Below are 22,480 nucleotides of genomic sequence, written 5' to 3' on the forward strand. Positions count from 1 at the left end.
TCCAAGTCTGCTCATGTCCTCCAGCGGATCTGGCAACCCCCCACCCCCCCTGTGCATCTTGCTCAGTTCCACCTCTTTGCTGCTTCGGCGGTCGAGTGTTAGACCCGCAGGCACTCGGTCTCTCTCGTCACTGGAGGTTGCTTGTGTTGGGGAACATAGTAATAATTCAAAATTTTCCTACGTGTCACCAAGATCTATCTATGGAGTCATCTAGCAACGAGGGAGGAGTGGATCTACATACCCTTGTAGATCGCGCGCGGAAGCGTTCAAGAGAACGGGGTTGATGGAGTCGTACTCGTCGTGATCCAAATCACCGATGATCCTAGTGCCGAACGGACGGCACCTCCGCGTTCACCACACGTACGGAGCAGCGACGTCTCCTCCTTCTTGATCCAGCAGCACGACGGCTTGGTGGTGGAAGTAGCGGGATTCCAACAGGGCTTCCCAAGCGCTGCGGGAGGAGGGAGATGTGTCATGGGAGGGAGAGGGAGGCGCCAGGGCTTAGGTGCGGCTGCCCTCCCTTCCCCCCACTATATATAGGGCCAAGGGAGAGGGGGGGGCGCAGCCTTGGCCCTTCCTCCAAGGAAGGGTGCGGCCAGGGAGGAGTCCATCCTCCCCAAGGCACCTAGGAGGTGCCTTCCCCCTTTAGGACTCTTTCTTTCCCTTATCTCTTGGCGCATGGGCCTCTTGGGGCTGGTGCCTTTGGCCCATATACGCCAAGGCGCACACTCCTACAGCCCATGTGGCCCCCCGGGGCAGGTGGACCCCCTTGGTGGACCCCCGGACCCCTTTCGGCACTCCCGGTACAATACCGATAATGCGCGAAACTTTTCCGGCGACCAAAACAAGACTTCCCATATATAAATCTTTACCTCCGGACCATTCCGGAACTCCTCGTGACGTCCGGGATCTCATCCGGGACTCCGAACAACTTTCGGGTTACCGCATACTAATATCTCTATAACCCTAGCGTCACCGAACCTTAAGTGTGTAGACCCTACGGGTTCGGGAGACAAGCAGACATGACCGAGATGACTCTCCGGTCAATAACCAACAGCGGGATCTGGATACCCATGTTGGCTCCCACATGTTCCATGATGATCTCATCGGATGAACCACGATGTCAAGGACTTAATCAATCCCGTACACAATTCTCTTTGTCTAGCGGTACGATACTTGCCCGAGATTCGATCGTCGGTATCCCGATACCTTGTTCAATCTCGTTACCGGCAAGTCTCTTTACTCGTTTCGTAACACATCATCCCATGATCAACTCCTTGATCACATTGTGCACATTATGATGATGTCCTACCGAGTGGGCCCAGAGATACCTCTCCGTTTACACGGAGTGACAAATCCCAGTCTCGATTCGTGCCAACCCAACAGACACTTTCAGAGATACTTGTAGTGTACCTTTATAGCCACCCAGTTACGTTGTGACGTTTGGCACACCCAAAGTATTCCTACGGTATCCGGGAGTTTCACAATCTCATGGTCTAAGGAAATGATACTTGACATTAGAAAAGCTTTAGCATACGAACTACATGATCTTGTGCTAGGCTTAGGATTGGGTCTTGTCCATCATATCATTCTTCTAATGATGTGATCCCGTTATCAATGACATCCAATGTCCATGGTCAGGAAACCGTAACCATCTATTGATCAACGAGCTAGTCAACTAGAGGCTTACTAGGGACATGGTGTTGTCTATGCATCCACACATGTATCTGAGTTTCCTATCAATACAATTCTAGCATGGATAATAAACGATTATCATGAACAAGGAAATATAATAATAACTAATTTATTATTGCCTCTAGGGCATATTTCCAACAGTCTCCCACTTGCACTAGAGTCAATAATCCAGTTCACATCGATATGTGATTAACACTCAAGGTCACATCCCCATGTGACTAACACCCAAAGAGTTTACTAGAGTCAATAATCTAGTTCACACTACCATGTGATTAACACTCGATGAGTTCTGGGTTTGATCATGTTATGTTTGTGAGAGATGTTATAGTCAACGGGTCTGAATCTTTCAGATCCGTATGTACTTCGCAAATTTCTTATGTCATCTTGTAGATGTAACTACTACGCTACATTTGGAGCTATTCTAAATAACTGTTCTACTATACGAATCCAGTTTACTACTCAAAATAATCTGGATTGGTGTCAAAGTTTGCATCGGCGTAACCCTTTACGACGAACTCTTTTACCACCTCCATAATTGAGAAAATTCCTTAGTCCACTAGTTACCAAGGATAACTTTGACCGCTGTCCTGTGATCCATTCTTAGATCACTCTTGTACCCCTTGACTGACTCATGGCAAGGCACATTTCAGGTGCGGTACACAGCATAGCATACTGTAGAGCCTATGTCTTAAGCATAGGGGATGACCTTCGTCCTTTCTCTCTATTCTGCCGTGGTCGAGCTTTAAGTCTTAACTTCATACCTTACAACTCAGGCAAGAACTCCTTCTTTGACTGATCCATCTTGAACACCTTCAAGATTATGTCAAGGTATGTGCTCATTTGAAAGTACCATTAAGCGTTTTGATCTATCCTTATAGATCTTGATGCTCATTGTTCAAGTAGCTTAATCCAGGCTTTCCATTGAAAAACACTTTCCAAATAACCCTATATGCTTTCCAGAAATTCTACGTCATTTCTAATCAACAATATGTCAACAACATATATTTATCAGAAATTCTATAGTGCTCCCACTCACTTCTTTGGAAATACATGTTTCTCATAAACTTTGTATACACCCAAAACTTTGATCATCTTATCAAAGCATACATTCCAACTCCGAGATGCTTACTCCAGTCCTTAGAAGGATTGCTGGAGCTTGGCATACTTGTTAGCATCTTTCAGGATTGACAAAAACTTCCGGTTGTATCACATACAACCTTTCCTCAAGAAAATCGTCGAGGAAACAATGTTTTGACATCCTATCTGCAAGATTTCATAAACAATGCAGTAATCGCTAATATAATTCCAACAGACTCTTAGCATCGCTACGAGTGAGAAAGTCTCACCGTAGTCAACTCCTTGAACTTGTCGGGAAACTTCTTAACGACAAGTCGAGCTTTCTTAATGGTGATACCTACCATCATTGTCCGTCTTCCTTTTAAAATCCATCTGCACTCAACAGCCTTACGACCATCGAGCTGTTCTGCCAAAGTCTAAACTTTGTTTTCATACATGGATCCTCTCTCGGATTTTATGGCCTCGAGCCATTTATTGGAATCCGGGCCCACCATCGCTTCTCCATAGCTCATAGGTTCATTGTTGTCTAGCAACATGACTTCCAAGACAGGATTACGTACCACTCTGAAGTAGTACGCATCCTTGTCATCCCACGAGGTTTGGTAGTGACTTGATCTGAAGTTTCATGATCACTATCATAAGCTTCCACTTCAATTGGTGTAGGTGCCACAGGAACAACTTCCTGTGCCCTGCCACACACTAGTTGAAGAGACGGTTCAATAACCTCATCAAGTCTCCACCATCCTCCCACTCAATTCTTTCGAAAGAAACTTTTCCTCGAGAAAGGACCCGATTCTAGAAACAATCCCTTATTGCTTTCGGATCTGAGACAGGAGGTATACCCAACTGTTTTGGGTGTCCTATGAAGATGCATTTATCCGCTTTGGGTTCGAGCTTATCAGCCTGAAACTTTTTCACATAAGCGTCGCAGCCCCAAACTTTTAAGAAATGACAGCTTAGGTTTCTCTAAACCATAGTTCATACGGTGTCATCTCATCGGAATTACGTGGTGCCCTATTTAAAGTGAATGTGGTTGTCTCTAATGCCTAACCCATAAACTATCATGGTAATTCGATAAGAGACATCATGGTCTGCATCATATCCAATAGGGTGCAGTTATGATGTTCGGACACACCATCACACTATGGTGTTCCAGGCTGTATTAGTTGTGAAACAATTTCCACAATGTCTTAATTCTGTGCCAAACTCGTAATTCAGATATTCATCTCTATGATCATATCATAGATCTTTTATCCTCTTTTCACGACGGTCTTTCAACTTCACCCTGAAATTACTTGAACCTTTCAATAATTCAGACTCGTGATTCATCAAGTAAATATACTCAACATCTACTCAAATCATCTGTGAAGTAAGAACATAACGATATCCACTACACGCCTCAGCACTCATTGGACTGCACACATCAAAATGTATTACTTCCAACAAGTTGCTTTCTAGTTCCATTTTACTGAAAACGAGGCTTTCAGTCATCTTGCCCATGTGGTATGATTTGCATGTCTCAAGTGATTCAAAATCAAGTGAGTCCAAACGATCCATTTGTATAGAGTTTCTTCATGCATATCTACCAACAAACATGGTTCGCATGTCTCAATCCTTTCAAAAATGAGTGAGTCCAAAGATCCATCAACATGGAGCTTCTTCATGCGTTTTATAATGATATGACTTAAGTGGCAGACCACAAGTAGGTGGTACTATCATTACTATCTTACATCTTTTGGCATGAACATGTGTATCACTACGATCGAGATTCAATAAACCATTCATTTTAGGCGTAAGACCATTGAGGGTATTATTCAAATAAACAGAGTAACCATTATTCTTCTTAAATGAATAACCGTATCGCGATAGACATAATCCAATCATGTCTATGCTCAACGCAAACACCAAATAACAATTATTTAGGTTTTAATACCAATCTCGATGGTAGAGGGAGCGTGCGATGCTTGATCATATCAACATTGGAAACACCTCCAACACATATCATCATCTCACCTTTAGCTAGTCTCCGTTTATTCCGTAGCTTTTATTTCGAGTTACTAACACTTAGCAACCGAACTGGTATCTAATACCCTGGTGCTACTAGGAGTACTAGTAAAGTACACATCAACACAATGTATATCCAATATACTTCTACCGACCTTGCCAGCCTTCTCATCTACCAAGTATCTAGGGTAATTCTGCTCCAGTGGCTGTTCCCCTTATTTCAGAAGCACTTAGTCTCGGGTTTGGGTTTAACCTTGGGTTTCTTCACTAGAGCAGCAGCTGAATTGCCGTTTCATGAAGTATCCCTTCGTGCCCTTGCCCTTCTTGAAACTAGTGGTTTCACCAACCATCAACAATTGATGCTCCTTCTTGATTTCTACTTTTGTGGTGTCAAACATCGCGAATTTCTCAAGGATCATCATATATGTCCCTGATATATTATAGTTCATCATGAAGCTCTAGCAGCTTGGTGGTAATGACTTCGGAGAAACATCACTATCTCATCTGGAAGATCAACTCCCACTCGATTCAAATGATTGTTGTACTTAGACAATCTGAGCACAAGCTCAACAATTGAGCTTTTCTCCCTTAGTTGCAGGCTAAGAAAATCGTCGGAGGTCTTATACCTCTTGACGTGGGCACGAGCCTGAAATCCCAATTTCAGTCCTTGGAACATCTCATATGTTCTGCGATGTTTCAAAAACGTCTTTGGTGCCTAAATTCTAAACCATTTAGCATTACGCACTGAACTATCATGTAGTCATCAAAACGTGTATGTCAGATGTTCGCAACATCCACAGACGATGTTTGAGGTTCAACACACTGAGCGGTGCATTAAGGACATAAGCCTTCTATGAAGCAATGAGGACAAACCTCAGTTTACGGACCTAGTCCGCATAATTACTACTATCAACTTTCAACTAAATTTTCTCTAGGAACATATCTAAACAGTAGAACTGAAGCGCGAGCTACGACATAATTTGCGAAGACCTTTTGACTATGTTCAGGATAATTAAGTTCATCTTATGAACTCCCACTCAGATAGACATCCCTCTAGTCATCTAAATGATTACATGATCCGAGTCAACTAGGCCGTGTCCGATCATCACGTGAGACGGACTAGTCATCATCGGTGAACATCTTCATGTTGATCGTATCTACCATACGACTCATGCTCGACCTTTCGGTCTCTTGTGTTCCGAGGCCATGTCTGTACATGCTAGGCTCGTCAACACCCGTTGTATTCGAACGTAAGAATCTATCACACCCGATCATCACGTGGTGCTTCGAAATGACGAACTTTCGCAACGGTGCACAGTTAGGGGGAACACCTTCTTGAAATTTTAGTGAGGGATCATCTTATTTACTACCGTCGTTCTAAGCAAATAAGATGTATAAACATGATAAACATCACATGCAATCAAATAGTGACATGATATGGCCAATATCACTTTGCTCCTTTTGATCTCCATCTTCGGGGCTCCATGATCATCATCGTCACCGGCATGACACCATGATCTACATCATCATGATCTCCATCATCGTGTCTTCACGAAGTTGTCTCGCCAACTATTACTTCTACTACTACAGCTAACGGTTAGCAATAAAGTAAAGTAATTACATGGCGTTGTTTAATGACACGCAGGTCATACAATAAATAAAGACAACTCCTATGGCTCCTGCCGGTTGTCATACTCATCGACATGCAAGTCATGATTCCTATTACAAGAACATGATCAATCTCATACATCACATATCATTCATCACATTCTTTTGGCCATATCACATCACATGGCATACCCTGCAAAAACAAGTTAGACGTCCTCTAATTGTTGTTTGCATGTTTTACGTGGCTGCTATGGGTTTCTAGCAAGAACGTTTCTTACCTACGCAAAAACCACAACGTGATATGCCAATTGCTATTTACCCTTCATAAGGACCCTTTTCATCGAATCCGATCCGACTAAAGTGGGAGAGACAGACACCCGCTAGCCACCTTATGCAACTAGTACATGTCAGTCGGTGGAACCAGTCTCACGTAAGAGTACGTGTAAGGTCGGTCCGGGCCGCTTCATCCCACAATGTCGCCGAATCAAGATTGGACTAGCAACGGTAAGCATATTGAACAAAATCAATGCCCACAACTACTTTGTGTTCTACTCGTGCATAGAATCTACGCAATAGACCTAGCTCTGATACCACTGTTGGGGAACGTAGTAATAATTCAAAATTTTCCTACGTGTCACCAAGATCTATCTATGGAGTCATCTAGCAAGGAGGGAGGAGTGGATCTACATACCCTTATAGATCGCGCGTGGAAGCGTTTAAGAGAACGGGGTTGATGGAGTCATACTCATCGTGATCCAAATCACCGATGATCCTAGCGCCGAACGGACGGCACCTCCGCGTTCAACACACGTACGGAGCAACGACGTCTCCTCCTTCTTGATCCAGCAAGGGGGGAGGAGAGGTTGATGGAGATCCAGCAGCACGACGGCGTGGTGGTGGAAGTAGCGGGATTCCAACATGGCTTCCCAAGCGCTGCGGGAGGAGGGAGATGTGTCATGGGAGGGAGAGGGAGGCGCCAGGGCTTAGGTGCGGCTGCCCTCCCTTCCCCCTACTATCTATAGGGCCAAGGGAGAGGGGGGGCGCAGCCTTGGCCCTTCCTCCAAGGAAGGGTGCGGCCAGGGAGGAGTCCATCCTCCCCAAGGCACCTAGGAGGTGCCTTCCCCCTTTAGGACTCTTTCTTTCCCTTATCTCTTGGCGCATGGGTCTCTTGGGGTTGGTGCCCTTGGCCCATATAGGCCAAGGCGCACACCCCTACAGCCCATGTGGCCCCCCGGGGCAGGTGGACCCCCTTGGTGGACCCCCGGACCCCTTTCGGCACTCCCGGTACAATACCGATAATGCGCGAAACTTTTCCAACGACCAAAACAAGACTTCCCATATATAAATCTTTACCTCCGGACCATTCCAGAACTCCTCGTGACGTCCGGGATCTCATCTGGGACTCCGAACAACTTTCGGGTTACCGCATACTAATATCTCTATAACCCTAGCGTCACCGAACCTTAAGTGTGTAGACCCTACGGGTTCGGGAGACAAGCAGACATGACCGAGATGACTCTCCGGTCAATAACCAACAGCGGATCTGGATACCCATGTTGGCTCCCACATGTTCCACAATGATCTCATCGGATGAACCACGATGTCAAGGACTTAATCAATCCCGTACACAATTCCCTTTGTCTAGCGGTACGATACTTGCCCGAGATTCGATCGTCGGTATCCCGATACCTTGTTCAATCTCGTTACCGGCAAGTCTCTTTACTCGTTTCGTAACACATCATCCCGTGATCAACTCCTTGATCACATTGTGCACATTATGATGATGTCCTACCGAGTGGGCCCAGAGATACCTCTCCGTTTACACGGAGTGACAAATCCCAGTCTCGATTCGTGCCAACCCAACAGACACTTTCAGAGATACCTGTAGTGTACCTTTATAGCCACCCAGTTACGTTGTGACGTTTGGCACACCCAAAGTATTCCTACGGTATCCGGGAGTTGCACAATCTCATGGTCTAAGAAAATGATACTTGACATTAGAAAAGTTTTAGCATACGAACTACATGATCTTGTGCTAGGCTTAGGATTGGGTCTTGTCCATCACATCATTCTTCTAATGATGTGATTCCGTTATCAATGACATCCAATGTCCATGGTCAGGAAACCGTAACCATCTATTGATCAACGAGCTAGTCAACTAGAGGCTTACTAGGGACATGGTGTTGTCTATGTATCCACACATGTATCTGAGTTTCCTATCAATACAATTCTAGCATGGATAATAAACGATTATCGTGAACAAGGAAATATAATAATAACTAATTTATTATTGCCTCTAGGGCATATTTCCAACAGCTTGCCCCCGTGCGGTGGTGACTCCAGCCACAGCAGTGACATGGCTCAGCAAAAGGGTTGAGGGGCCAGAAATTCAATAAGATTTTAGCTATGCACACCGTCAGAAATTTTGATCGTTTCCTCACACAGTACCTGAATGCACAGTCAGGAACAGAATTGCTTAAAATTCAGATTTAAAATACAGAACTACAGATACATGCCCGCAGGGCCGCACACTAGGTGAATCTGGGAAATAATCAACCTGCGAAACAGGGATGTTAACAAGGGCTTGAAACGCGTTTCGACAGACGTAACTGCTCAGAGAACCGAACCTAAACAGTCAAGTTCGGTTGATACTTACACTTTTCAGATTTCAGAGTGCATGTTCTGGACAACATTGACGGCGTCGATGCTGAGTGTTAGAGATATATTTGGGATACATGTATTTGGTAGTCTAGGATTTGTAATCCGTCTCCTACCTTATCTCTAGGAGACGCGTCTTACCCTCCAAGTCTTATACTAAATATAATACATCCATCATATTCCGCCAATATCTCTCTCTCTCCCTTCTAACACTGAGACTATCTCTTTTATCAGTTTGCAGAGCGGACTGAATAATTATCTGCAGAACGGATTTTCAGATGTGGGCCTCTTCATGCCTTCTCCTCTGCCTATTAAACCCGCAGCCAAGCTGACACTCGGACTACAAGAGAAAACAACGGCGATCCTGCAGAGTCAGTCCAGATCCAGATCATTTTTGTTGCATCTCCAGGATTCCATATCGCCCGGCCCCACCTTTGCTTTCCGTCACGACTGAATTTCTGATCGCATGCTGTCCGTACTGTGGTAAGATTGACGCTTGTGCCGTGCACCTGAAGTAAGGAGAATACTCAGAAGATGTACGTGCATTGGTGGTGCAGCAAAAACATGACTGAATGAGAGAAGGGGTGGCTACCATCTGGAGAAGGGCAGGCAGAGAATGTTGCTGGATGCAACCTCTCACTTTGGTCTGGCACCAACACTCCAACTGAAGATGCTCGTGCATCCAGCTTGTTCTGTTGCCCGGGTTAAGCTGTGGAAGCATCTTTTCAGAGGACTTATCCATGCTACCTAGGAAGCTGAGGAAATAAGAAAAGGTTCAGGAGTAAGGAAACAGATCAAGATTAGCCAGAACAAATCGAAAACCAGACAGAGAAATGCAAACAATCTACTATTTGGTTAACAAAGCTTGATTTGGCAAAAAAAAATTTCATGGCTTGCACACCTAAGCTTTGTCTCCTCAATTTGGCTCTGCAGCGGAGTAGAGACCGGCAACACCTCAACTTGTTTGTTTGAAGGGCTCTGACCTCTTGAGAACGTCGTATCCCAAATTCAAGTCATGGTGCCAAATGGCATTTTAACGTCTCATCTGCACAGCACATCAAGAAGATTGCTTAAAATTTGGATTCATACATACAGAACTACATATACATACCCGCACGCTAGGGGAATTGGGGAAATAGTCAACCTTCTACTGCTAGCATATTGAAACAAAACCACAACTTTTGCCAATAACAAGGGCCAAACACGCGCGTTACGACAGACATAACTGCAAGCTGTACATTAGGGACCACTGCTCAGAGTTTCAGTTTTCAGTTTGATTGATACTTACACTTTTCAGTTTTCAGAGTCTACGTATCTCTCCCTTTTGCTCTGAAAGTTTCCCCTGCATGTCTCCTCGTCATCACTCTGCACTTGTCAGCAAGCAGAAACATTCTACTTACTCCTTCCATTCCGTTCTACAGAGTACAGAGCCACAGGTGGAACAAATGTGGGCCTGTTCGTGCCTTCTTCAGGGCTCGTGTTGCCACATGGTCAGACCTAAACTCCGATAAAACATTATGCAAAAAAACACGGATTAGCAGAGCAAGCTCCAAAAATCCATGGCAGGAAAATATAGCTCATCAAAACATTTAATTAAAGCGGACCTTGCTGCCGCACCGCGGTCTGGTCAGAAGGCAGCAGTAGACTTACATTACAGATGTAGAGCTTGCTGCAACAGCCTCCACTACCGGAATAATTGGCTACCCCGACGGCCTATTCTATGCCGATGGCCTTTTGTCGGGGCCGTCGGCATAGACGGAGCTATGCCGACGGCCTAGGGAAAGCCGTAGGCATAGAAAGGCCGTCGGCATACCTCAAACTATGCCGACGGCAGCCGTAGGCATAGAAAGGCCGTCGGCATATCTCCGACTACGCCGACGGCAGCCGTCGGTAAAGTGTGGCCGTCGGCATATAGGTGGCCCTGGTGGCCCGGCCTCAGACGGCAGCCTAACGCTGTCAAATCTATGCCGACGGCCCTCACGGCGGCCGTCGGCATATGTTTTATCTGGGTTTTTTTCAGGAACTGCCACATGGCAATACTATGCTGACGGTCTTGCCGTAGGCATATATATTATCTGTTTTTTATCTTTTAAATTGTTTTTATCTTAAAAATGATTAATTTAAATCTGTTTTTTATTTATGTATTATAAGCGCCAAAAATGTTTCTGTGTTATGAAAAATAAGTATGTGATTCTGAAAAAAATAAACATTGTAAAACACATTTGTGTAATTAAAAAAACATATGTTGCATTTTAAAAATGTTCAGGCATTTCAAAATACTGTTAATGACATTTTTTAAATGTTTACGCAATGTACAAAAAATTTCATGTAGTTTAAAATGTTCCGTACCATCCGAAAATGTCTAACACGTATTTCAAAAAAGTTTCAAAACTCGTATTTGGAACAATGTTAATTATACGTATAATTTTTTCAAACATACTAAATTTCTAGCACATTTAATATTTTTTAAACATACGATTAACATGTTCTCAAATACAAGTTTTTGAAACAACGCTAACAATTTTTTGGATTGTACGACACATTTTTTAAAACAACGCTAACAATTTTTCACATTGTATAAACATTTAAAAAAATGTCATCAATAGTTTTTCGAATGCCTGAACATTTTTAAAATGCAACATATGGTTGTTTTAATTACACAAATGTGTTTTATGATGTTTATTTTTTTAATGTCGCGTACCGTTTTTTTGTAAGACATTTTTTTTAATTGTCGCAAACACAAGAATATAATTTATTTTCTTACATAGAACAAGAAGGAATAGCAACATGAAAAATGTTTATCCCATCTAGACATGTTGTGTTGTTGTGGCCTAGTGGTAATCTTAGTTAACGCTGACCACAAGGTCACATGGTCGAGCCACGATGCTCCCTTTTTTGTGTGATAGCTAAAAAAATTAGTTTTCGGTCCATATTATATGATATACAAATTAGGTGTGGTACTTAAACATGAATCATCATCCCTCTTGTGGTTGTCCACCTTCCCTTACACAGTCCACGGGTTCAAAACCCCACCATCTATTTTTCTTTCATTTTATTTTAGGCGTTTATATATAACATAAATAAAAAAACGCAAGGGCTTATCTGCATATCTACAATGTGACATTGGCTGACAGTGGGCCCTGGCCACGCTGGCATGCCACATAGGCCATAGATACATCTGCATATGTACGGATGGTTCTTCGTGTGTCTACAAGTGTGGTCGGTGGCCTTCGGGGCTAGCTATGCCACCAAATCTTGTGATGGGTCCTCTTACATGCCACAAAGTGTGGTGGCAACTTCGAACACCTAGCGCGGGGCTCCGAAGTGTGACCCCCTTCACGGACGGCGCTACCGCCCACACTTGGAGGGGGAAACATCTGTGTCGGGTTGATATAGAGGGAATCTTGTGGGGGGTAGGGCCCGGACCTTGTTCTGGAGTCTTCACATGGGCTGACCCCATCACAACGAGGTGGAGAAGTCCATTGGTCAAAGGGCTTCTCTGCATATCTACAATGTGACATTGGCTGACAATGGGCCCTGGCCACGCTGGCATGCCACATAGGCCATAGATACATCTGCATATGTACGGTTTGTTCTTCGTGTGTCTACAAGTGTGGTCGGTGGCCTTCAGGGGCTAGCTATGCCACCAAATCTTGTGATGGGTCCTCTTACATGCCACAAAGTGTGGTGGCAACTTCAAACACCTAGCGCGGGGCTCCGAAGAGGCAATACGCGGCTCGGGGGTGTGGTGCCATGCATATCTCCAATTTCTTGCATTGAAACCCTATGGGTGCACTAAATGTCTCAAATATTGCAAGCGGGCCCGAAAAATGCCATATCCTGGCACATGTCATGCAATGGCCCCCTCTGAGAGCACGAGAACTTTTGAGGTCAACAGAGCAACGGGCAACACACTTCCTTCACAAATCGGACACGTTCTCTCTCGATAGCCAGATACTACCTCGGAGATGGTGTAGTTTACAAGCGACCTCCAGTCAGGCTTCTGCGGAACATGCTCAAAATTTCACCACACCCTACAAGGACCATATGACGACACTATGCCAGGTCACGAGTATTTCCAACATCATGTGATTTTTGTTTGATTTTAACGGCTGGATCCGGCATGCCGCTGAGGTACATTTGCCTCCCTGTGGTGGGGCATGCCCCTCCTTGGGTTGCACCAGGCCTACACATACCTCAAAGACATCATATATGATTTGACAAACCACCTCTGGACATCATTTCAGGTGGCCGCCGTGCAGATCTGCAATTTCCCACATTGAAACCCTACGGATGCAGTAAATCTCAAATATTGCAGGCGGGCTCGAAATGCCATGTCCTGGCACGTGTCATGCAATGGCCCCCTTTGAGAGCACGAGAAGTTTCGAGGTCAACGGAGCAACGGGAAACGCACTTCCTTCACAAATCGGACACGTTCTCTCTCACTAGCCAGATACTACCTCGGAGATGGTGTAGTTTACAAGCGACCTCCGGTCAGGCTTCTGCGAAACGTGCTCAAAATTTCACCACACTCTACAAGGGCCATATGACGACACTGTGCCAGGTCCCGAGTATTTCCTGCATCGTGTGATTTTTGTTCGATTTTAACAGCTGGATCCGGCATGCCGCCGAGGTACATTCGCCTCCCTGTGGTGGGGTCTGTCCCTCCTTGGGTTGCACTAGGCCTACACATACCGCAAAGACATCATATATGATTTGACAAAACCACTTCTGGACATCATTTCAGGTGGCCGCCGTCCAGATCTGCAATTTCCCGCATAGTCGTCATACCGAACGCACCATTCCCCGATCCATTCCCTCCCCACCTCACCTCACCATCTCCTCCTCGCCGCCCTCCTCTCCCCTCACGGATCGTCGTCGGTCGGTCCAAGATGGTAGAAGAAATTAGAAGAAAAACAAAAGAGAAAGAACACAATTGTATGAGATTGGTTCCTATTGGTGGAAACATTTGTGCCACGGATCGATGACGTGGCGCATATCCATCCATCTATCCATCTAGCTGTCCACCCCACATCCATCCATCCATCCATCTAGAGGAAAGGAGAAAAAAAAGAAAAAGATAAACGATCCCACCCGACCCCTACCTCGCTCTCTCCCCACGAACTGAACCTCTCTGTCTCTCGCGACTCCTCTCCCCCCCCCCACGAATCTCTCTCCCTCGCCGCCGCCACCACCCACGCCGGCCAGTTCTGGTGAGCTCCGGCGGCGCGCAACACGCCCCCGAGCTCCCCTAGGTCCGCTCCACCTTCCCCCCATCCAGAATCGGCGCTCACGCCCTCCACCGTCCCCATGGCTAGCTAGGGTTTCGGCCGCCACCCCTAACATCGCAGGGATCAGGCACATCCGATGATGGCGAGGCCAGAGCTCGACGGATCCGTTACCGATGTGGCGCAAGTACGTCCTTCCCCTCTTTCCTCGCCCGAATCCACCCCCACCTCACCTTCTCCTTTCCTTCCCTTATTGTGGGTCACCTTGGAGCGGTCTGGACGGCGACGACGGCAGGAGGGCGCCGTCCTACCTGCTTGAGGAGGCAGAGGACGAGGGGCGCACCTAGCTGGCGGCCCTGTCCTGCTCGAGGAGGCGGGGCCTGCCGAGCTCAAGCACGGCCACAACGACCCAGCTCGGCAGGTAGCACCTCCATCTCCTCCGCCTCCTTCCTCTGCTCACTATTGCTGCTGCAAATCCTCCACCTCCATCTCCTCGGGGAGGAGGTTCAGATTTGTTTGGCATCTTCAACTCGAAACCACACGCACATGCTCTGTTTGGCATGTTCAGTGCAAGCACGGAGGTGCCCTCATCAATCTAAACTATAAACCTGTAACTCTAGCAGCAAATTTATGGAGTTTTAATTTGAGGAGACTACATGAGGAAAAAAACTCATCTTTTTTGCTGTATGTAATCTGGCAGTTCGTGGTCGAACCACTTTGATTTCCATTCTGTCTCGTCTTCCCTCATAAGGACTACTAGTAGCTCCGCCGTTTGTTGGTGTACTCATCCTGATCCAACTGTCTACCTTTCTTACTGGGAAGAAAAAAATGCAGAACAAAATCGCTATCTTTCCTGTTTAAAATGTCCAGAAAGCTTTTGTCCAAGGGGTCTAGCTACTGTAATTTTTATTTATATGTATTGATTGATTGTGGCCTGTTTGTTCGGTTGGTTGACTCATTCATCCTCATGTACAGTACAATAGTTTTGGCAAAAAAGAAAATGGGGAAAGCAGTATCAGCACGCGAGAAGCAAAGTTCTTTGATGTCTTGGCTTTACTGGTAAGCTACATGCTAAATTATATGTGATTTACTAGACTAGATTCTACTACCTCTGACCCATAATATAAGAGCGTTTTTGAAACTACAGTAGTGCCAAAAAATGCTCTTATATTATTATTATGGACGGAGGGAGTACATTAATAAACGAGACCAACAAGTATGGATATATAGAAGCATCAACCATTACTAGACAGATAGTACATTACATCTCATTAACTCATTTGCTATTCAACTGAACGCACTATTCGAGGAGGAGGTAGAGGAATATGTGATGCAAATCCTCTTGTATGAAGGAATCCTAGAGGGATTTGTATGAACAAGTCATTTATTTATTTATTTATTTGTATAGTTTGACATGGATGAGTATAGGTACACATGTGCTCCACAGTTTTAGTTCTTCTTCTTGTGTTGCTGCACTTCGTTTAGAGATACATCAACATTAGTTAGGTCCATGGATGGATGGATCAACACATACAGCTAGCAGTGCTAGCAACAACAACAAAATAACCTTGTGATTGATTCTGTTGACGCTAGCATGCTCTGTTAGTTTTAGAGCCCAACCATGGACTGTACATACTAAGCTAGCTCAAGCACGCACACACACACACAGGCAACTTGATTGCTTTATGTAGATACTAGCAGCATGTGTGTCTCCTATACTAGCTTGCTTAATTTCTGTACTAGATCAACAACACTAGCTCTTACTTGTTTGTTAGATTCGGAGCAGCAGGCATCCTCCACTGACGATGACGACAACCAGGGCATCCACCGTCACGACGACGCCCCACACATGGTCCAACTCGGCTACAACCTCCTCTACCGTGTGACGGCGACCGTGGTTGTGTGCGCCATTGACTACAACCTCCTCTCATGTGAATCCGTCTCCTACCTCTAGCTCCCTCTCTTGTGCTGCTATATTAGTACCTTGCTCTGTTTCATGCGCATGGGTGATTTTGTTTGTGCTTGCCGTGCCTGTGTCATGGAAAAGATCATTCCTATTTACAAGTAATGATGATTCGGAGTAGCACACTTGTTAAATTCTGCTCTTGTATTAGACCCCATTTGTGGTTACTGTGATGTGCATTGATTCAGCCTCTTAGTACTGCAGATCATGCATGCTAATAATTTATAATGGCCTTGTTAGTTACTGCGGCTAGGCTGTGTTAATTGTTGGTGTTTAATCTAGCTAGCATGTTTGTACCATCAGGATTGCATCAAATTACAGCTAGCTAGCATGTTTGAAATCTGAATTTTTTTGCTTGGTATGCTGCTGGTCTGAATCTACTTACACGCTTGACTGAATTTAACTTGGTGCTATTGCTGTCAGATCCTAGTACTCAATCACCTGGACATTGCTGCATTGTTTTCCAATTAGTTTGCTTGCTTCCTTGTTGCCACAAAAAAATCTGAATCTTTTGTGTGTGTAATTCAGTTTTATCGTTATGTATGCAATCTGATCTAGACTTTCGATTTTGACTTACAGTTGCATCTAGATTAGAACTATGTATGTGCTTTCAGAGAACATGCCTTTCTCTTTTAGGGAGTTCAACATTTTAGCATTGGTCAACTCCTCTTCTTTGCTTACAACCAGCATCACAGGAACCATATGTGTACACTCACATGTTCCTTAATTAGCACTTGGTCTATTTGTCAAGGAGTTCAAGATGCTCCAAAATACCTTTTTGCTTTGTTTTGTTGATTTTCATATTACCTCATGATCAAGTCCTACATACTCATACTTTGTATCTACTAAATCATCACAGGGGCTATTTGTGTCCAGTTTAAATACCTACTCTGTACCTAGTGAAAAAACTATGTTATGATTGTATACCCTGTACCCTTTGTTGTGGGCTATGTTGTTATATTCCTGCATGTCCATTCCAGACATTGTTGTATTGCTCATACCCTTGTATATGAGCTCTACCAAACACTAGTACTATAATGAGCAGACAAACAACGTTTTTTCTTGTGTAACTTGTATATTCATGAGGATTATTATTGGGACATAACATGACCAACCCTGGCCTTTTTGGCTAATGTATCAACTATGAAATTACTAGCCTTTTTGGCTGGTATAATTTTTTTTGCTTCTGGGCAGCAAGTATGCCGACGACATTGCCCTCGGCATAGCTTGACTATGCCGACGGCTTTGCTGTCCGCATAGACATGCAACCAGATCTCGCATGCCATGACACGTGGCAGCATCTATGCCGACGGCCTGGCCGTCGGCATACCTCTGCCACGCGGTGGCCCGTGATTCGTCAGCGCTTTTGACGGCGCCGTCTGTTGCCGTCAGGTGAAAATTCCTGCCGACGGCTAAACTATGCCGACGGCCGTACGGAAGCCGTCGGCATAGGTCCCTATGCCGACGGCTAAACTATGCCGATGGTCTGACAGACTACGCTGACGTGATCTATGCCGACGGGGGTATGCCGACGGCCGCCGTCAGCATAGATCTAAGCCGACGGCAATCGGCCTATGCCGACGGCCCGTGGCCATCGGCATAGGTGGCAAATCCGGTAGTGCTCCGACTCCCCATAGCTTTGGCTACAAGGTCAAGCCCGATAGGAAAGCCCCAGATTCACATTACAAAGAACTCTAGTCTCTAGATTGCCTGGAATACACCACCGTCAGGCTTTACTCACACCGCCATACAAAAACATAACTCGTTTCTTTGAAATCCAGATAACTTCGCACTTTATATTTGCTTTAGCTCTCGCGTCTTCACAAGTCACCCCAGCTCTGCATCAAACATTAAGTTATACCCTCCTGTATGCATGTAAAAACATGTACCAAGAGAATCCAATGGTCCATATTAGAGATTAGAGAATATCGTGGTAATACGATATCTACTCATTGGTAAAGCATAACTCATATAATTCGACAGAGCACACAGATGAAGTATGAACAGACACCAAAGGATACATCCTTTGAAATGATTCTGAGGGCATCATGAACATGAATATTGCAAATAAAGACGTAAGTAACTAAGAGTAATGCATATTTACTCTTGGGAGTTTCATACCTCTAGTTCTTCAGGTTCATAGATGTAACGAGACTTCCGGGATGTGAGAAATAAGGCCTGCATCCTCCCCTTGGCACCTCTCGACCAAAATCGGACAGCCCCAAATGCAGAGTTCCTTCAAGGCGGTAAGATGTTGTATGCTTTCACGCAAAGACGTCAGGTTGCAGCAACGGATGATGTTTAATTCTTCTAAGGAAATGAGTTCTTGTAGCCATTCTGGCAGTACATGTAGGCCTTGGCAGTCCTTCAACCATAGCAATCTGAGAGAGGTAAGGCTTTTCATGCTTTCAGGCAAAGAAGTCAGGTTGGGGCAATCGATGATGTGAAATTTTTGCAGGGAAATCATCTGTCCTAGGCACTCTGGCAACATAGCTAGGCCTTGGCACTCCTTTATATAAAGCTCTGGTAGAGAAGTAAGGCCCTTCATGCTTTCAGGCAAAGTTGTCAGGTTGGGACAATTGATGATGGAAATATCTTGCAGGGTAATGAGCTGCCCTAGGCATTCTGGCAACATAGCTAGGCCTTGGCACTCCTTTATATAAAGCTTTGCTAGAGAAGAAAGGCTTTTCATGCTTTCAGGCAAAGAAATCAGGTTGGGGCAATCGATGATGTGAATTTTTTGCAGGGAAATCATCTGTCCTAGGCATTCTGGCAACATAGCTAGGCCTTGGCACTCCTTTATATAAAGCCTTGTTAGAGAAGTAAGGCCCTTCATGCTTTCAGGCAAAGTTGTCAGGTTGGGACAATTGATGATGGAAATATCTTGCAGGGTAATGAGCTGCCCTAGGCATTCTGGCAACATAGCTAGGCCTTGGCACTCCTTTATATAAAGCTTTGTTAGAGAAGAAAGGTCCTTCATGCTTTCAGGCAAAGATGTCAGATTGGGGCAATCAATGATCTGAAATTTTTGTAGGGAAGTGAGCTGCCCTATCCATTCTGGCAATATTTCCCAACCTTTGCACCTCTTCAGCAATAGGACTTTCAGAGCAGTTTGATTCTTCATGCTTTCTGGAAAAGATGTTATCTTGGGACAATCCTCGATGAAAACGCGTTGCAGGGAAATGAGGCACCCCAACCATTTCGGTAGTGACTCCAATTCCTTTAGTGACTTCAAAACTAGGTTTTTTAGAGAGGTGAAGCATCTAATGTCCTCTGGCAATGCCCTCAAGCTGTTGCAAGACTCAACTTGAAATGATTCAAGGGTAGGGAAGTGATGAAGTCTATCCCAATTGTCTAGAGAAAAACTGCAATTATTTATTGCCATCTTAAAAGAAAGAGCAGAAGATGAAAGCTTCCCAAATCCTCCTTCTGAAATAATCTCATCAATGTTTTCCAAGGGCCAAAACATACTTCTTGGTGGATATGGTAGAAACTTCAATTTCGGGCAGTTCGATACAGACAAATAGTGCAAATTCGGAATTAGGAACTCTTCATTATCTTCACCTGACCTTGTTGTCCACAATTCAGCCAAGTTCTCCATCGACTTCAACACTATCAATCTTAATTTTACACAGGGTCTGCCCTGCCCAAAGAATTCATTGCCTATTTTCCTGACGTTGGGAATGTTTTCCATAGATATGCTTCTTAAATTTGGCAGCTGCCCAAATGGAGGAAGAGTATCACATGTTCCCAAATCACAAAGGTGGAGGTTGGTGAGAGAAGGGAGGTAGGAAGAGATGTCAGACATCCATTCAGGGAAATCCTTGCTCATATACCCCTCTAGAAAAAATATTCAAGAGTCCTGGGAGGTGTGAGCTTCTCCAACACACACTTACCCTCGCCCCTAGTGGTCCCCAGGAAAGAGTTAGTTGCCTCAGATCTCATTTATCACGCAACTTTGCTCTCTCTGCGTCTTCTGGATGCATGACATTCTGAAGCTGTTCAATATCCAACTCATAGCAAGTCAAATCTGCAAGTTCCACTATACTGCTGCATCCTTTATTTTCTATCCGATGTACATCATGCTCTATTATTCCTGGAAAAACAAGATGCTCTTTAATTTTCTGAACGCTGTCCATCATTGTAGAATTTCCTACTACGGTCTCAAACCGAGTGAGACTTGTCATGTCAACAATGCTATCCGGCAATTCACTAAGAGACATGCTACAAGAGATGTCCAATGAGTGAAGCTTAAGGCCACCAAACAAGGATGGGAGCTTACCAAGCCTCATACAATAAGACAAGTTGAGACACCTCAGCTTGGACAACTTGCAGAATGACTCTGGCAGTATTTGCAGCTTGCAACAACTTGTTAGGTTTAAGGAATCAAGCTCAAAAAGGTTACCAAAACATTCAGGAAGTTCCCTGAGCTCATGGTAGTCCGAAAGATCTAAGGATTTCAAATGAACAAGTTGGCAAAATGATTCTGGCAGCAATGAAACTTTGTAGCACTCAGAAAGGCTCAAGAACCCACGCCTTTGAAGATTGCCAAAATCTTTTGGCAGGTTTTCTAGCTCATGGCAATTTGATAGGTTCATAAGCTCTAAAGACTGAAGTCTAAGATTATTTGGTAGTTTGGTTATCTTGGAACAACCTGACAAGTTTAGGAATATGAGTTTCGAAAGGGTGCCAAATTTATCAGGCAGTTTTTTAATGGCATGACACTCGGACATGTCTAGGTGTCGTAAACAAGTCAGCTCGTATATGGACTCAGGCAACTCCTAAAGCATGGAACACCCCAATAGGTTGAGGAAAGAAAGTTTTAGGAGCTTCCCTAGTGATAGGGGGAGCTCGGTAAGGGTTACATTATCAGATAGGTCCAAATAGCAAAGCTTGTTGAGGCTATGGATAGTGTCAGGCAATGTTTCAAGTGTGCATTTGGATAGAATTAAAGTTTGCATGTGTTTTAGTGTGTGGAAAGACTTTGGAAGTGATGTAATTGGAAATGATGTGGCATCAAGATACCTAAGTAGCTTCAATTTATGAATGGACGGTGGCAGTACCACGTTGCTTGAAGTGGATTGCCCCTCAACTGAACTTCCATGAAGGTCTAAGTTGCTTGAAGTAGATTGCCTTCCAGCTGAATGTCCACTTAAGTCCAGCACACGTATATACTTGGATCGACAAAATGCCATTTTGGGAAGTTGCAATTTGCCTGAATACCTAAAATGGAGGGTTCTAGCTATGGTTGGCAGGTCTTTGAAAACTTTGGTTTGATTCTGGTAGTTGATCAATCGCGCATGTTGGCAATAGCGAGCTCTATTCCAGTCCCTTGGTTTAGTAGCATCAACGTCCAAAACAAGGAACTCTTTGGAAGTAATTCTTGATGCAAGATCATGCACCAAATCATGCATGGTGAGCTTCTGAGAAGTTGTGGCATGCATTGGACCTAGATCAACCTAGAAAAGTAAATGCTATCAAAAATATATAGTATTGTAAGCTAAAATGTAGAATGTAACGCCCTGGACACATCCGCCGGTGGTCATTACTCCTGGCAGGATCTACACTGGCCCCACAAATCAATACTAGTCTTTTCTGCGCACTTTGTCCTCACTCGTGCGCACCCGGGAGGAACTTCCCGGTCGGTCACCCATCCTAAAACTACTCCAAGCTGAGCACCGAATGGGCTCCCGGAAAAGAAGGAATTCCTTATTGATATGAGTAGTTTATCATCCCTAATAAGCCAGGCTAGCACATACACCCCCACTCAGAGAAACCGACATCCTCGTCGGGCCACATGAACGTTCCCTCTTGGCACAAACGTCCGTGCTTCCAGTCCGGAACATGTGCCATGTCATGTGCCACGATGGGTCACAAACGTCATGCACAACATGACCACGCACCTGTCCGCAAACATCCGTGTAACCGCGAGGGTCGGCTCTGATACCAACTTGTAACGCCCCGGACACACCCGCTGGTGGTCGTTACTCTTGGCGGGATCTAGACTGGCCCCACAAATCAATACTAGTCTTTTCTGCGCACTTTGTCCTCACTCGTGCGCACCCGGGAGCAACTTCTCGGTCGGTCACCCATCCTGAAACTACTCCAAGCTGAGCACGCTTAACTTTGGAGTTCTGTCCGAATGGGCTCCCGGAAAAGAAGGAATTCCTTACTAATATAAGTAGTCTATCATCCCTAATAAGCCAGGCTAGCACATAGAATCCTTTGAACAAATTAGGAATAGTTA

At 44.8% G+C, this 22,480-nt stretch overlaps 1 pseudogene; it reads right to left on the reverse strand.

The window, feature by feature from the left end:
• Positions 1-18,543: 18,543 nt before the first annotated feature.
• On the reverse strand, positions 18,544-21,677 carry LOC125547201 (uncharacterized; annotated as a pseudogene).
• Positions 21,678-22,480: the final 803 nt, after the last annotated feature.

This window comes from Triticum urartu, chromosome 3A (assembly GCF_056163025.1).
Source record: "Triticum urartu cultivar PI428250 chromosome 3A, HENAU_Tu73, whole genome shotgun sequence".
Lineage (NCBI taxonomy): Eukaryota > Viridiplantae > Streptophyta > Magnoliopsida > Poales > Poaceae > Triticum > Triticum urartu.